At 45.5% G+C, this 16,549-nt stretch overlaps 1 long non-coding RNA gene across 1 annotated transcript; it reads left to right on the forward strand.

Annotated features, from left to right (window-relative positions):
* Positions 1 to 5,157: 5,157 nt before the first annotated feature.
* Positions 5,158 to 7,247, forward strand: LOC119859203. Its single transcript, XR_005294139.1, has 2 exons — positions 5,158 to 5,239; positions 6,025 to 7,247. It is a non-coding gene; the product is annotated as an uncharacterized LOC119859203 (long non-coding RNA).
* The last annotated feature ends 9,302 nt before the right edge of the window (positions 7,248 to 16,549 follow it).

Here is a 16,549-nt window from a genome sequence, read left to right on the forward strand (position 1 = left end):
CAAGTTTGAACATCCAGGCTGCAAAAACATTTCAGATAAGCAAAAACAGATAAACAAGCACACACACACACAACGTGTAAGTGTCACCATGTAAATTCCCAGGTCTAGTATTACCAGTGGGGCTGGAAGCACCTCCTATTATTAAGGTTGCCTGACACTTCCCATTCTAAGACCTTGTTTTCAGTTGTTTATAACTTAACCAAACTTTAACTGTTTGGATTTAATTTTTTTTATTCTGGGTGTCTGCTAATTTTTTTTTCCAGCTGAAAATGATTCATCCATTTCTAAGCGAAGGACTAGGAACAAATAAGTTGTTGCCTATGTAAAAAAAATTCTTGTCCCCTTTTCTCTGAAATACTCTCATGCTTTGGAGTAGCAACCTGAAATTAGGGAGGGGGTGACTTTTGTGTGAGGGATGTGCCTTTTGCTCTCCCCATGATAATCCACACAAATTTAGCTAAATTTATAAGATTTTGAAAACAACAACAACACAGTTTGCACATGCTCAGTAGAGACTTACTAGAGCTTGACAACTGATATCTCCAGAGATTCTGCCCTCAATGAGCAGGGGTGGGCAAAGTTTTTGGCCCGAAGGCCACATCGGGGTTGCGAAGCGGTATGGAGGGCCGGGTTGGGAAGGCTGTCCCTCCGCAAACAGTCTGGACCCCATCCCCTCCCACTTCCCACCACCTAACTGCTCCCCTCAGAACCCCCAACCCATCCAACCCCTCCGCTCCTTGTCCCCTGACCGCTCCCTCCCAGGACCCCCCGCCCCTAACCACCCCCCCGGGACCCCACCCTATCCAACCCCCCTGCTCCCTTTCCCCTGATTGCCCCATCCTCTATCCACACCCCTGCCACCTGACAGGCCCCCCGGGACACCCGACCCATCCAACCCCCCCACTCCTTGTCCCCTGACCTCCCGGGATCCCCATCCCTAACTGCTCCCCCAGGACCCCACCCCCTGTCCAACCCCCCCGCTCCCTTTCCCTCCCAAACCCCCAGGATCCCACCCCCGTCCAACCCCCCCGTTCCCTGTCCCCTGACTTCCCCCCGGGACCTCCTGTCCCTTATCGAACCCCCCCCCCGCCCCCTTACCAGGCCGCTCAGAGCAGCTGGACAGGCTTATTGGAAAGCCTGGGAGGTGGGCAGGTGCTGCGGGGCAGGGGGGACAAGGGGAGGGACCGGGGACCAGCTGGGAGCTCAGGAGCCTGGCAGGACGGTTCAGCTGGCTGGATGTGGCCTGTAGGCTGCAGTTTGCCCATCTCTGTGCTAGAGCCTCTCACAGCTCCTAGTGCTGACCAAACTGTGCATGCAGCATCCTCACAGAGTGATTGAGCTTGCTCCAGACCAGGACTATATAGGGGCTTAGAAGGACTTTCACTCTGACGGCTGCTCAGGCTGAGGTGGGGCTAGGTAGTGGAACTATGTACGTATCCCCAACCCCTGAGTCCCTTCAAAGTGTCCTCTGTGATATCCAGTCAGAATATGCACTGGATTGCATAGGGCTTTGTCTCCCAAGAGCTGCAGACAGGAGGGACTAGTTTAGCAACTTTAGGCATGAACATATTCTGCCGGTTCTGTTAAGGGCAACGGTGGATGAAGAGTACACTCAACCCCGTGGGCAACATGTCTATCCACAGAAATAGGATGTGGGGTTCCTGCACAATTGTACTCAGGGCCTCTCTTCCTACAGTGCATTCCTGAACTCTTGCCAGTACTATGCTGCTTGAGGCCATACTGGTTGTGGTTCCTGGCCCCTGACTAGGGGCTAGCTCTATCAATCTGGGGACTAGCCTGTCTCACACAACACATCACACAAGACTCTTGCCACTAGCAGTAGTTTGTGCAGGAATCAGCTATCAGCAGAAACAAGGAAAATCCATGTGATGGATTGTTTCTGCATAGCACACCGTGAGAGGTGGCCCCTCCCACTTGAAGTAACTCTCCCCACTGCAACTTCCAGCCCCACCCTCACCAACCCCAGGACTGTGCTTCTCAGTGCAGAAGAGGACTTTGACTTCCATGCCTAGCCGAAGCACCTCACAGCTGAGCTGCTATGGTGACTGAGGCCCAAATCCTCACTGTCCTCACTCAGAGAGTGTTGAAACAGTGAGCATTTTGTGTAAAAAGAAATGAAACCCACCTACTTCAAAGCCGATTCCAGGGGAGATGGAAAAGGAGGAAATTATTGGTTACACATAACATCTATTTCTGCAAGCATTTTGCATAAAGGGCCAAATCCTGGTCCCTTTGAAACCACTGCCAACACTCCCATTGCCTTCCATGGGACTAGGACTTGGCCAAGAGGATGGTATTAAATGGAATGAGAGTCAGTTTCAGGTAGCAGAAATAGCCTTGTAGCACAGGAGGAGATACAGGACTGCTTAAAGGAGGAAGCTTAATGAGCAAAGCAATTCCCTGACCAACAATTTCTTATGGCCTTTACTTTTTCAGAAATGGTGTGCTGCATTTCTCTTCTGGAAGCAGAGTTGGCCTCAGGCCTCGTGGCAGCAGGTCAGAAGCCAGAATTATATCCTGCTGGTTAGTCCATAACCCACTGAAAACACAAATATTATCTAAACTGAGGAGCCTTATTCTGCCCTTACTGTATCTGTGACTTCTACACATGTTATTGGGGACTATGAGCTCAAACAAGGAGAGAACACAAATCCCTCCACTTCACCCCCACCACTTGTATCTGAGGCAATGAGGCTCAGTCGGGTGGACTATCATGAAACATTTCAGTATAACAGGAAAGCTGAGCATGGATTTGATGCTCACCCCCCACTAGGGACTGAATGATGGAAGGTGTTGTGACACAGAGGCCCATTGGTGTCAACTGGCAAAGGTTTCACTGCTCTTTATAAGCAATTCCTGCCTCTGACCTGACAAACTCACTACACCTAATAGGGTGCTTTCATGGTATTGATCTACAAAGGGTAGCATGCAAGGTCTCTACTGAAAGCTTGTAACTTATTGATACTCATCATAATCATTGTGAGATGTGTGTACAGGTGATATTTAAGGCAAGTATAACTATATTGAAAATTATATTGAAAAAACCCTATGGTCTTGGAATGAGATTGAGTCACCAGGGAATCCTAAATCTCCATGCTAGCCCATTCAAGCAGGAGGGAGTTGTCACCCTTCTCTGGCTAGCCAATTATATAATGTATTGCTCAATTGTCTACCTTTGGACCAACCCAGAAAAATCAACGGAAAACCATCAAAGACAAACTACAATAATCAACACCCCTTGGAAGTGAAAAGGAGCATTATAGCAGACAGGGGATGGCCCTGTCTGTGAATAAAGACAAAAGACTGATTCAGTATGGAAAAAGACCATATGCATTGATTCAGCATTCACTGAGGAAGTTCCTTGATGAGCGGGGGTGCTTCATGAAAGACTGGTTTCAGAGTAGCAGCCCTGTTAGTCTGTATTCGCAAAAAGAAAAGGAGTACTTGTGGCACCTTAGAGACTAACAAATTTATTTGAGCATAAGCTTTTGTGAGCTACAGCTCACTTCATCGGATGGGTCCTCGCTCCTTGGGACTAGCAAGTGGTGCAAAAGACTGAACTTTGGGGTAAGAATCTACTTTATTCGATAGAAAAGGAAGCTATTAATAAGTGTAGGCCCTAGTTCACATTTTATTATTTTGTTTCATATATAGCTATTTGTTTCCACCACTCATGTATTTCTTATTGAACCTCTCTAGTCTTTCTTAAATCAATCTCCTTTTGTTTTACTGTAATTGAACTCAAGTGCTTTGTGTGATACAGAAGCAGTGGGCTAAGGGAAAACTGGGGTATGCTGTTCCTTTGGGAATGAAGGATATGGGATTTCTGTGGCTGTCCAGTTATCAGGGGCTGGATACTACACGAGGACATTTTGAAGGGACTCAGGGGTTGGGGTATATCTATTGCCAACCTGCAGGGCAAAGGCTGGGCTGGCTGTAGCCCAGAAGAGAGAGGTTGAATGGCTGAAAGGTTGGTTATGCTAGGGAGCTAACACTCAGCTGGCACAGGCAAGACCCCATCACGCTAGAGCCAGGTGGCAACAAACAAGGTGTCTCACAGCCCTGGGTGCCCCAAAAAGTATCACAGGTGTCTTCCAGGTCCTGGCGTTTGCCAACTGGATTTTACCAGCATTCATCAGTCAGATTTCTTTACTGAGCACACCCCTCTAATGAGGAAAACATATAACCTCCTTTAAAATATTGTCTCGGTCACCCTGGGGCTTCTCTGGCTTTGCTCACTGCCACCTGAGATCTGCTATTCACTCCACATCTTATACTGGGTCTTCCTCTTATGGACTAGTATCAGCTGACGTAACCTCCTTCTCTGCCTCCTCCCTGATCTCTCTTTGTCTCCCCACCATTCTATCCAAAACACCACTGCCAAGATTATTTTCTTCCACTATTTGAACCTGTCTTCTTGACTCTCTTCACTCAGTCCATATTTTATTCCACATAGGGCTCCCTAACTTAATCCCCGCCTACAACTCCAACCTCATCTTCCCTTGTACTCCTCCTCTCTCGCTATGGTCCAGCCAACCTTCTCTTCTGACTGCTTCCTTTCCCCACTTCTGAGTTTGTTCCTTCTTTCATACAAACAAATACACTTGGAACAGTCCTATTTAATGCATCTTATCTTTCCTCCTTCCAAAAATATCCGAAATCCCATCTCTCCTGTCATGCACGCACATTATAAAGACCACATGACACTTTGTGGTGCTCCATTATATTGCACTGTGCCTTTAGACTGTAAGTTATTGGAGTCAGCTATTTTGTTCCTTATTCCACATATGTTAGCTATTGTAAAGGGCTATCTGCATTTACAGTATTATTTTAAAAATCAAAATAATAATATAAATTATAGAAGAAAAAGAAAACTCCAAGGCATAACCTGTAGGAGAAGCAAAGTTTTACTCAGTCTTCCATGAAGGTCATTTTTACCATGAAGGTTCTTTCCCAACCCCAGTTAGGTGATCACACCACTGCATCCCTAAAGAAGAAATTAGTTTATCTTCTCCCATCCTAACTGCAAGAGTGATTTGCCATATGTACTTAAGTGCACAGGGGCATACACATACACATCACATCCTGCCTTCCAGGATCAGCAATCACTTGGAAATACTTATCAGCTGCTAGACTGCTACATTACCACATCTAACCTTCCCTACTGAAAATTAAGTCTGAGCAGCAACAAGTGCCCTGAGACACCAGGAAAGGTCTGGTAAGTATGTTTAGGAAACAGATAGAATTATAATGGAGAGAGAATTAAAAAAAAAAGATACCTTTTCATTTCTCTTTTAAACCATTGCTTCTTTATGGCAGTTTCCTTGCCTTAACCCAATTTATCAATTCAAGATGCAGCTGGTTCACAGGCAGATAACAGCATGCTTGTTCTTTTCAGCCTTGGTCAGCTGAAAAGACCCTTTAACAGGTGTGTATTGGGTTAGCTGGAGGCCTTTGCTCATTCTGTTTCAGGGCTTCTCAGGACTTCAAAAAGAAAAGGAGGACTTGTGGCACCTTAGAGACTAACTAACAAATTTATTTGACCATAAGCTTTCGTGGGCTACAGCCTATGCTCAAATAAATTGGTTAGTCTCTAAGGTGCCACAAGTCCTCCTTTTCTTTTTCCGGATACAGACTAATACGGCTGCTACTCTGAAATCTGTCAGGACTTCAAGACAATTTGCATACATTATCTGTAACTACACTCTGAAATCTGACAGTCACTCCAATCTAATTAGGCATTTGTAAGGTGAAGGAATACAAAGAAATTAACCCAGAGTTAAAAGAAATATAGAGAAATTAACTCAGAGAAAAAGGGAATGTGAGGCAGAGATATCGATAATGCTGGATACAGTATATGAAAAAGGACAAACCAAGAACTCCTGTACACAAGCTATGCTGGAGATTGCCTGGATAATGGAAATAATTCCACAGCAACTCATTCCCCAGGTTGTGGCTTCCCTTACAAAAATAACTGGCTTGTTTTTCTCCCTTTTTTCTGAGGATGAATTGTAGCGCTGGGGAAAAGCTGACAAGAGGAAAGCTCTGGATTCCAAAGTCCTCTATTCATTAAGAACAAATACAGCATGAGCAACACTAGGTCAATCCATTGCCCTGCCAATGTGACTGATGCCTGACTTGGGGGAGCCACCTTCTCAGGTGAGAAGATAGCACAGGTTTTTATGCCATTTTTTCTTTGGCCTCTGCTGAGGCTGCCAGCTAGGGTGCTGGTTGCGATTTGTGACAGTTGTGATATGGAGAGGTATCCATTTGTGGACTGAATCCCACAATTCATTTCACCAAAGCAATTGATCTGCCTGATATCTTGGGACCAACACAGCTACAAGGACACTGCATACATTAAATGGCAACAACTTTAGCTCACCACCAACCGGAGCCAGGCTCACACCAGTCAACTAGAACATGAAAAGCTCCATTATCCTGCTACCATGTCCCCTAGTCATCCACTCCCCCAATAGATGCAGTGTGAAAGGAGCAACTGTACTTGTGTCAGCTGTGGTGGAATAAACTCAAGCCAGTGGTTTGAAATGTTATGGTAGTTGGAAAGGTGTTTGCATGTCTCACAGCTATGCTTGGAAATGGCTCTCCGGTGTGTGTGTTTCACAGCTATGCTTGGAAGGTTAATGAGGAAATATGTTAAAAGTCTGCATGATGAATGGTAGGGTTGGGGGGCAGTGTGAAGCATTCATTGAACTTTCCAGGGCCAAGCCTGACAACAAGTAATTTTCCCCCTTTTTGGTAATGTATTATTTTAGCAAGGGGGAATGGTGTCACAAAAATGGGAATGGGTTCAAGCCAGGTCAGTAGTGACCAGGCAGTGTTACTAGCTGGTGGTTGTTTGGTGGCCAGTGCAAAATGTTTTTGTGCTCTCATTCCAGTTCTTAATTCCTAGTTGTCCACGTTGCAAAATCATTTGCACCCTTATCTGCAGTTTTAGCAGAAAAGCCAAGGACTGAATGGTCCTGGGAACTTTGCACCTTTCACACCTAAAAGTGGCGGCTCCAGGATAGGTTGAAGGCTCATTGATTGACCCATGTGAGGAGGCTTACCCTGTCACTGCCTTTGCTATCTCTGCTCAGGAGCTAGGGGATTTCAGTCTCCAGGGTTTGATAAATGCTGAAGTGGCTTTTGTTTTTTGTAGAGATGAGTTATAAGAAGGATGGTACTGACAAATCCAAACACAAAATAAATACAATGACGTTCAAGTATTAGCGATTTTTTCCCCTCTGTGTTGCAGTTGTCAGGTGGTAGCAACACCTCCCCCTCCTCTTCTTTCCCATAGCTGTGCTGCTGTCAGGGAACTGGCTATAGGAGTGGAATTATACCCTTGGCTGATTGATGGGACAGGAGCTGGAGGCACATGGTGGTCTCCTGCTTTCAAACCAGACTGAAAAGGGAGCTGGTGGAAAGGCAGGACAGCCAGTTTCAGGCAATTTTCTATCCTCACATCCCCTCTTTAGCCATGTCAGCCATTGCCAGACCTGATGAAATGATGCTGTTTATTGTTGTTGAGAAGCCACAGAGCTTGTGTGTGGGATGGACACTTGCTGGGATGACTGGTTTTCTTAAGTTTATTACCCTGCCCTTCCTTGAACAGAGAAGATGAGAGTGAAGAAATGGCCTGAGGAAGGAGGAAATCAGTGAGACTCATTTTCCTAAGTACAGCGCTAAGGCCTGTGTGACATGAGTTAGCTGGTATATCAGTCCAGTCCTGGTAGATAGGTGTCTGTGTCACATAAACCAATGCAATAGGTATCCTTATTAACAGCCTCAGCAGAGAGGCTGAGCAGTGACAGAGCCTGGAGACTTAACTACTCTCTCATCCCAAGTACCTGGGTGTTGCTGTCTCCAGAACATGGCTGATTCATCTATCTCCCCAATTCCCACATGGAGGCTTCTCTACATGGCAGCCTTACATGACAGCTGAACCTCATGCCAGCAGTGGTGGCAGGCAAAGCACTCTCATTACAAGATGCAGTCAGCTGACCCATCTAAATCAACAGGGAGACTTTGGCCCAGATTCCCCGCACTAATTGAGAGGCTCTCAGAACAAGTCCATGGGAAAGAGGCCAGGGGGGCAAAAGTGGCTTATAGCTGACTCCAGGAATGTGCTGCGCCCACCTAACCATAGTCCCCAGGGCTCAGGATAGGGATGCCCCATCCATACCCTCCCAGCTTTACCTGGAAACATCCCCTGAACTGGGGGCTTGGAAGGAGAGTGCCATAGGAACTACAACAGCAGTTCTTCATCACTTCAGGATTCCAGTGTTGAAAGAATCCTTTTGGGACCATTTAAACTGGGGTTATGATTGCTCTGCATTCCCAAATAGAGCAAAGGAGCCATAGGGCACTAGAGAATCAGGCCTTCTGCCATGCAGTATAGAAACCCCATTCTGGGTCCTGTTTGGGGACCCATGATCGGTCCATGGCTGGTGCAGGTCATGTACCACTCCTAGATCCCATTCTATCTGCTTCTTACCTCCAAACTGACTGTTAACAAACCATCTTCACTGGTGGACACGTGGCAGGAGCAAGCTCATTCTGTGCAACGGTTGGAGATGCCTGGAAATGACTGGGTGAGTGACAGGAGAAGATGAGAGGAAGAATAGAAGACTGAGCTGAAAAAGGCCCTTTAGAACAGTGAGTTCATCTCCTCGATCAGGAACTGATCCTGAGAGACACTCAGCACTGCACAGGATTGTGCCGAAGTCCCTGATGGAGCGAGGCACCATCATGTATTAAACTAGGGGCAGCAGAGCATGATGGATTAGCAAAAACATCATTTATATTTCCTGAAAGCTGCAACCCTGTTCGCTCCCCAGCACCCATGGGGCCTAATTTCTCTTATGCTTTACCCTGGTGCATGATCAAACTCAGGCCCATTGCTTCACAGGATGTGCTAAAAACAGAAGGTAAAGGAGGTGCCCTGTCCCAGAAGGAACAATAGTAAGGGACTGCAATGCAGCCAATGGGGCATTTTCAACCTCTCCCTTTCCCTCAGCTACCGGTGAGCGAGTGGTCATGGGGCGGGCAAGGAGTGGAAGCACAGAAGAGGGAAGGACATGGAGCATGAGGAAAGTCTCTAACATGGCATTCCTATGCCCTCCCCCACAAAAAAGCTTGCTCATGGCCAAAAAGGAGCCCGAGAGAGGCATGGAAAATAAAGGAACAAGCTGATAAAGGGGAGGGGGCGGTGTTTGCGGTTCAGTGGCTCTAGAGTTCTTTCTGCTTTGCAGAGCTTCACAAGTGACACCAGCGTGTGATTCGATTAGGGAAAGCACTTCACTTTCTACTGATTCCAGAGTCTACTTGGCTTTAGTTTGAGATTATGATGTAAATCCACTTCAACAGCTAGCAGTGGTGGAGGAGGAGGAAGGCCCCAGCACTTGTTTTCACTCTCTCCCTATATCATTTCCTCCCTCCGCAGCCCCATTCATTTGCTGCTATCACTCCCCCGATGCAGCTTGTCCCTAGGTAGGGGGACAAGAGGAAGGGGAACACATGCACTTTGAGAGGCATGTGTCAGGGAACAGATAGTTAAGAGCAATTGCATGTGATGTAATGCATCCCTGCCCAGGGGAGCAATGAGTTTGCAGCCTGTAGGGGAAGAATGGTTTGTGTTGTTTAATTTGAATTTTGGTGCTTATGAATGTCAGTCTGGTACTGCTGGTTAGAGCCAAACAGAGGCACAGCTCCTGTGCCCTAGATCTGAGCATGGAAAGGGCCTGCCACATGAAGGCTTCCCCTGCCCTGTGTGAAAGGGGGAGGGTCAGTCAGCCAGCCCCATGGCACTCACCCCATTTCTGCCATGCCAGGCTATACTGTCTTTTTTGCAGAGTCCTCCACACTGAGCAACCCCCTTTTAACAAGGAGCTTAGGGCATCTGAATCCGAGGAAGCCCTGATAGCCACTGGAACCACAGAGGCAGTGGGTGCTGGGAGTTCTACAGCCAACATAGAGCGAGAGGGCCTTCACAAGGATGGTCCTGCACCCCAAGCAGACCTCTGGGCTTGGGAGAAGAACCACATCTCATTGCACTGTAGTGGAGCAAATCCCATCTCCTCCCACAGAATGACTTGAGTGAAACCCTGCCAGGAGATCCTCACAGACATTTTCTTTCCCTGGGACTCTTCTGTGGGTATTTCCAGAGGGAGAGGTAATCCAGTCCGTAGGATGGAACACATACCTTTGCAAGCTTCCCCCATGCAGTGCTGCCAATGCATCTCAAAACCTGATCTGCAATATTCCTGTTGCTTCAGTGCTGGCTCCACAGATTCACTTTAATCCTTTTGCAGTTCTAGCCTCTACACAGTTCTGCCAGTGCAACACAATCCTGACTGGCTCGGGTAACACAGCCATGTTATTCTTGTGACATCTGAGTGCTGCAAGTGATTCCTATTATCAATTGAATAGGTTACCTAGGTTCTCGTTGCTTAAGAATTCTCTACTCTTCTCCAGTCCCTCATCTCACCCCTTTACATCTCTGTCAACTTGGGTAGTTAAGAGATATCCAGTGGCGTGGGTAGTTTAGAGATTCCCCAGGAAAATGCATGAGAACTGCACTACTGAAACCATGGTGACTGGAAACATTACTGAGTTATCATCATAACACTTCTTTGTAAATAACTCCACGGGTGGCGACAGGGCTTGAGCAGACACTCAGGATAGCTGTGCCAGCTTTGGGTTGATGGGATGACAAACATCAAACACCCAGAGAGGATGAAGCTGAGCGCACTAAATGAATTTCACTTGTTACCTAAGACAAGCCCAAGGGATTAGTATATGTGCATGCATGCCTGGGTACACACTGGTGTGTAAGAGTGTGGGTGCTGATGTGCGAAGATCTATAGGTCCAGCAATAAGAGGAGAGGAGGATCAGGTTTTCTGACACTGATCAGTGATCCTTCCTAACTGATCAAGGCCTTGATGGGCTCCAGAGGGAGCACTTGAACCATCCACAGTTAGCAGTGCTTGTAGAGTTTCTATCCCCTTACTTATAAACAATGAAGAAGTAGTGAGGAGAATGGAGATAAAGGGAATAATGGAACATGTCAAAGAACCTTATAACTCATGCATCCAGTTGATACAGGTCAGGCTTGTACGAGAAGAGTGGGAAATTGCAAATATGGATAAAGACAGAAGAAAAGAAAGGCGAAGGCAGAGAAGATCTTACAGTGATGATACAAGTTATTTACAGGGCTGCATTAATACAGGTGTAACTGGGTAGTGTAACTATCTATCATGTAGTTACCACTGTTTCCCATGGCTTAACTATATAGTTCTTGAGGATTATTCCATGTGACATCAGTATATCTCTTAGCAATCTATGGAAAAAACATGTTTTGTTACAAGACTTTGCTTAGTGTATGAGATGGGTCTTATTTTGCTCACAGATGGTGATGGTCAAGTGGTTTACTCATGTGTAAAGCTCAGCTTAATATCTGACACATCCCCTTATAAATGAACTATATTTCACTATGGCAGGGAAATAGACTCTGTGATTGAATAGGTATTTTTCATTTCTCACTATAATGATCCTATGATTCTATTACTAGTCCCTTGTTTAGAAGAGGATACCACCTCTATCATGTGAATAAACTGCTCCCCAAATCCTCCAAGGAAAGGGGACGGAGATTCTCCAAGCACAGACAGGTCCAGAATGAAGCTGCAGGCTCAGTAAAGTTGAATGCATGCTGCCGGAGGCAGTACTTCAGCTGCAGAGAGGGCAAAGTGTGTAATGTGGGCTTGGCTCTCCACTGGCTTGCACCTTGAACTGTTAACAGCACCTGGGTGACATTGAGTGAAAATGCTACCAAATCAGAATGGAATCATTTTACACTCATTTTGCACAGGTGTTAATAACTTCATATGGAGAAAGGCAGGAGAGCATCAGAGAGAGTAAATTTATACCAATGGCATCCCATACCTCATTCTCCACCTCCTGTAATTGTCCTACAGCTCATGAATATTGTGAATGGAGTTAGATTCAGAAAAGAAAGTGATGGTGCGCTTAAGCCTGGCTATTCCTAAAACTGGTGAGGCCAACCTGTAAATGAATGTCAGAGATGATTAATTATCATCTCCGTGGTGTGCCAGATCTCTACCTCAGCCAAGCCTCTCAGCAAGCTGCTGTGGAAAGATAGGATAGAAATGTAGAAACAAGCTCCAGACAAAGCGCTGGGTGAGGAGACAGAATGGATGCTCACCATAGCTCTCTATCCTTCATGGCTATATGGAGAAAATACAGAAATCAGGGGCATTTTGTGCTGCAATGATTGCAGTAGACCAGAAAGCAGAAAGGTCACTTAGAGGTAGGATATAGACTGAGAAGGAATGGAACCAGCTTTCTCAATCCCATATCACAAACACCACTTTGCAGTCGATGAGTGAGGTTGATGATAAGTTTTGCTGGCATAGCCATGTTGGAGGGTGGAAAAAATCAACCCCCTAAGCAATGTAGCTATGCTGGCAAAAAATCCAGTGTAGACGCAGGCTTATAACTGCAAAAAAGTCCTTGTGTTGGCAATAGCTTTTCGTTTGGGAAGGGGGGGGGGCTAAGTGTACTGGCAAAAGAGCTCATTTTGCTGGCATATGCTGTGTCTCCAGTAGGGGGCTTTGCTCGTACAGCTACAGAGGCAAAGCCTTTGTAGTGCAGACTAGCCCAAAGAGGCAAGAAGTCTAACAGAAAGCCTCCAAGAAATGCTGCAGAGGCTAAGTCCCCGTGGTTAGTTTAAGGTCAGTGTAGAGAACATCACTTCTTTGTCAATCCCAACCTAACCAAGCACAACAAGCTTCCCAGCCAAATCCTTCTCCTTGACAAAACTAAAAGAATATTTATGTATACACACATACAAGAATATTTAAAATGCACCTTCATGTCAGCAGAATTGGTCAGTTTTTATCATTAATATACAGCACAAAGTATTAAAGAATTTTGTACAAGTCTGACTACATATAAGACTATGTAAAGGGTGAGATCCTTCCCAGGAAGTGAAAACAGCTTCTCCTGGAAGAGACAAGGGAGTCGGGACACCAGGGTTCTATTGCCATCTTTGGAACAGGTTCACTGTATGACTTTAGGAAAGTCACATGAAATTTGAGGGTCTCAGATGAAAGTATTAGACCATGCTTTCATCAGATCCTGGCATGATGAGGATCCTTGCTGCACATAGCAATGTGACACTGACATGAAAACCTCTCTCTCTCTCTGCAACATCATCCCCAATACTTGTGCAGTCTCCAAACAGCCATTGTTCCCTAAGCAATGAGGGCTGGGTGGATGGGGTGACGGTTTAAAACACAATACAGGCAGGAATTGTTTCTTGTTACCCAGTCAATAAAGTCAAAAACCAATTAAATGAACCTGCAGTGAACATGAAGTTACCACCAACAAACAAACTCAGCCATTGTTAACCCTTTCACTAAAAATGTACATATTTCTGTCTGGACAACAGTTCTCCTAAGGAACGTCAAGAGCTTTGAGATCCTCAGAAGAAAGATGCTATTTAAGTGCAAAATATCATGTGACTGTGACATCCTCTGGTACATGCACATCCACCCAGAGATGAGTGTTACCAGGTCATGTCGTTCAGCACAGACAAGGGAAGAAGCAGTTATTAATAGGAGCATCTCAAATCTATTACATCTCTAACCTTCCCCCAACATAGCATTCTAGACTTTCCTCTATGGACTTTAGTTGCTGTGAGCCAAGAGTGCAGCAACTACTGTGAAGATGAGCTGCCGAGCTGGGGTGTGGTATCTGACACTGCACCTCCATCTCTCAACCACTTGCTCAAACCTACATGCGCTCTGTATTACAGGAGGCCATTTATCAGCTATAGGCCACAAGATTCAGGGATCTCCCCAAACCAGGATTCCTCTGGAGACTCCTACATATGAGGGACTGTCTGGTCCAGTGACTCTGTCATTCACTGTGGTCAGAGACTTGGCATTTATCTAACTTCAGCTGGGACTCTCTTACTGGGAAGGAAAAGCAAGGAGGAAAAAACAACCCAGCCCCATTGTGCTGTGCTGTAAACAGAACACAGGCTTCTCATTCTCCATTCAGTGTGTAACCTCAATCATTTATTGTCCAGAGGGTACAATAACTATCAATAATTAATGGGCAATAATGTTCTACAAGTTTAAACTGACAATTGTGTCATTGTGAACGTATGCAGCCTTTGTGGGTGCCTCTGGAGTCAGGCTTACAGTTCACTACTGCACTCCAGGCATCAAAAGGCAGATTGACAGCTTGGTCTGGTGGGGGAATCAAGAATACTGGAATGCTAATCCCAGCTCTGCCACTGACTTGCCAAGTGATCTGGGTCAAGTCACTTAACCTCCCTCTGCCTCCATTTTGCCAGCTGTCAAATAATGAAAATACTTCACCACTGTACTTCACGTGGGCGCTGTGAGTCTGAATTTCTGGATGCTTGCAAAGCTCATTGAAATCCTTGGGGGGAAGATGTTTTCACACTGGCAGCTTTAGTCTCCCACAAGCAGGTGTTTTTATTAAGGAGTGGCTCTAATAAAGCATCATAGGCAGCCCATTACAGGCAAACATTACAGGAGTCAATTTCTGGGCAATTATAGCACGCCTCGTGTGGGGTGTTCCAAGACACTAAGCCAAATAGGTTTAAACCCTCTGTGAAATATCATAATCACTTTGCAGTGCATGTTCCTGGAGTATCTTATTGTTGCTCTGAAATGGAATCTATGTGTAACGTTAAGCAAGGCAATCAAAACTATACGTTTACCAGCCATTACACAATACTGAAGCCCCTTCAATCAATCACAGGGCAGCACATACCAACAGTCTCAGCACCTTCCCCCCCCCCCCCCAAAAAGAGACACTACCTTGCACTGTAGATTCTTCATATGCCAGCTGGGCAGCGTAACACAACCACAGACACAGCACTGAAAAGAGGCACACAGAGAAAAAGAGACCACCTATGACATTCTCTCACAGCAGCATCTGTGTTTCTGTGCATAACCAATTTACAAGGGCACTCCTGCCTGCCTATTTCAGAAATTACCAAGAGTTCTTGCTTCTTGTTCGAGCAGTTTGAAGGTACTTGCTATCGCTCAATCAATGAGCAAGGGCACTTGATCATCTCAGAAAGAGACAAGTAGAGAAGCTTATTTGATATAGGTGTGACATCACTGACAGTCGATCAGAGGGTTTCAGTTGCGTCTGGTGTTCTAAAGCCATCTCATAACAGTTAGTTGTCGTATGTGAGTGTAGTGTGACTGCAGTTATAGAGTTGTTGCACAGTGGGGCGTATGTCAGTATAGGGTGTATGCATTTATGAGATTTATGTTGTAAACCAGGGTGCATAGTAATAGCTCTACATCAGAGACTGAACAAACTGTCTAATGAGGAACCTTATAATAAGGGCAGATGGTATCTGATAAAACAGTTTAGGTGGGAGAAGGTAAGTTCTGGGAGGTATATAGAGGAGGGGAAGGAGAGAGTCTAGGTCTAGGAGTTGGTAGAATGGAATTCCTGTGTCCACGCCTCTTAATACCATCACCTGGAAATATGTAGTAACATTTGAGAAAAGTCCAAAATGTGAGACATCAATTTTTCAATGCTTGTAAAATGCTATTTTGCTCCACAAACGATATTAGTCAGATACAAAACATGGAAAAGTCTCTGAGGGCTGTAGCTACAGAACTCCCAAGGAGGACGCTCATTAGCTCATCATAACACAGTGGATTTTGTTGTTGGTAACGTAGCGAGAAGCAATAACAGCAAAAAGGATCATTTGCTTCCCCACGCTTTGCTGAAGGCTGGAAATCCTTCATCTCAGAAGTATATTTGATCCTGGAACTGTGTCATGCAACTCTACAAACCAGTAGGCGACTACGACAATCTCTTCCAGCCGGCGATGTGAAGGGTTTCCTGGGAAGGAGCTGATGCTCACCCAGCAGTATTTGCATGCTGTTTGCAGTAAGTGCTCCTTGATCTTTGCATAACTGGGACATTTGGAGTACCTGGCGTGGCATAAATTAAAAGATATAGAATTAATAAGGTGTTGGCTGGAAATAAGATATTAAATTAATGTTGAAACTGTAAAGGGGCAGGCTGCTTTAGTCATTGCATTTCAGTGAAACTGTTACAAGAGATGGGGGAGAGGCAACAGATCTGCAGTGATTATTTTAAACATATTAGTTTAAGTGCTTTGGACCACAGATTAACTTTCTTCACTCAGTATTTTTTATTGTTTCACTAACCTTGAAATGAACACTACAAATGCACTGGGGAGTGGACTGGAAGGTTGTCTAGTTTCACCTTGTTTCCCTAAGTGCATCTCTGCTTTTCCTGAAATGACGTTGTAACTTCTTAAAGCAATACCCTTCTGCAAATCACACATGTCACAGCTGATATGCCTAGCTCTCCTTCAGCACAGGACACCAGAGGTACTAAATTTCCTCTTTTCCCAGCAATGATACCACTTTACTATCACAAAAGATTTTGCTATATCACAGCCCAGAGCAAGTC

This window comes from Dermochelys coriacea, chromosome 7 (assembly GCF_009764565.3).
Source record: "Dermochelys coriacea isolate rDerCor1 chromosome 7, rDerCor1.pri.v4, whole genome shotgun sequence".
Taxonomy (NCBI): domain Eukaryota; kingdom Metazoa; phylum Chordata; order Testudines; family Dermochelyidae; genus Dermochelys; species Dermochelys coriacea.